The sequence below is a fragment of the Meles meles genome, chromosome X, assembly GCF_922984935.1.
Source record: "Meles meles chromosome X, mMelMel3.1 paternal haplotype, whole genome shotgun sequence".
Taxonomy (NCBI): Eukaryota; Metazoa; Chordata; class Mammalia; order Carnivora; family Mustelidae; genus Meles; species Meles meles.
The window spans coordinates 13707124-13708744 of record NC_060087.1 but is presented as its reverse complement, the minus strand read 5'-3'; positions in this window follow the sequence as shown (position 1 = coordinate 13708744).

The window sequence follows — 1621 nt, the reverse complement described above, 5'->3', positions numbered from 1 at the left end:
GTCCACTGTTCTCCCTCTGGCTCGTCTAGTTTACAAGATGAAGGGGTCGGGGAAGAACAGAAGCTTTGGATTAATAATAAGAAGTTGGGCACAAGAAAGTTAAAACTTTCTGAAACGTAATGATTTCCCTACATTGGTGTTGGCTTTGCCAAGAGTTGTATAAAAGCTTGTTCTTTCTTCTTCCTGGGCTGTTATGTGGTAATGTACAACAATGACATAGTAGTAAATCGAATAAGAAAACCAGAGAAGAGAGTATTTTATTTGGGTGTAGAACAAGTTACCATCCCCACAGGAAGCTCACTGAGATAGTAACACATGATATGGCATAAGACACACTAGAACAAACAGACAAACAAACAAACAAACCAGTGTCCAGCTAATTCGCAATAGTGGGCAAGAGTCTGGTTCTTTGGAAGGAAGGGTTCGAGACTGCCAATCAACCTAACAAATCTACTTGCAGAAATGGTGTCTTGCCCTGGAGAATGATGCTGCTGTTGACTCCGTGACTCCACGTCAATGCAATCAAAGAGTACAGCCAATTAATTTTTTTTTATGAATGGGGAACACACTAATTCCAACCCAGCATGACCACTCAGAGAAAGAACTCTGTGCCAGAACTCATGGCACAAACAGACGATACTGGACGGGCATGCTTGGTGGGAAAGGTGACTTTGTTCAGCAGATTTGTAAATAAAAAGTGTCACCGAAATTTACTTATGTGGCCCTCTTCATCTTTGTGCATGACCTACAGGGCTCCTGGGATCAAGCGTGAGATAACGGACCAGCCGTGCCTCTTAAATTATTTTTCCGGAGATGTTTTCTTTCTCCACCTCAATTGTAAAGATCCAGGAATAACAGCCCAGTGCACAAAGTAGACATTTTTATTTCTCATCCTGTCTCAACGGTCTCATAATGGTTCAATAAGAGTCTGGAAATAATGAAAGCTTCTCCATGGAGAAGTACAAGACTCACCAGAAGGAACAGTAGCACCTAGGAATTTCCTGTAGTAACAGCAGCATGAGAAGAAACATTCCAGGAGTCCAAGTTTCCTATTTGAGAGAGAATTTAAAAAGTGACCATCCGGGGCGCCTGGGTGGCTCAGTGGGTTAAGCCGCTGCCTTCGGCTCAGGTCATGATCTCAGGGTCCTGGGATCGAGTCCCGCATCGGGCTCTCTGCTCAGCGGGGAGCCTGCTTCCCTCTGTCTCTCTCTCTCTCTCTGCCTGCCTCTCTATCTACTTGTGATCTCTCTCTGTCAAATAAATAAATAAATCTTTAAAAAAAAAAGTGACCATCCTATATGCTCACTAGTGTACAGATGGAGTATCAGGCCACTAAGACGAAAATACACTTGAACTTATTTTGAAACATGCTTAAAGTATTTCCTTTAAAGTATTTCCTACTAGCTCTGGGGACAACTTCACCCCTGGTTGCTAGGAAAGTCATAATAAAAGGCTGGGGAAAGTGAAAAGGATGGGGGGGGAGGATTTGAGTTTTTAAAATTATTTTCTATTTTTATTTTATTTTACCTTTATTTGCTCTTGGGTAAGTGTATTCGTTTTGAATCCCCCATAGGACTTGGGTAGTCCTGCTGCAGTGGCCAAAACCGTCCTTTTCTGACCC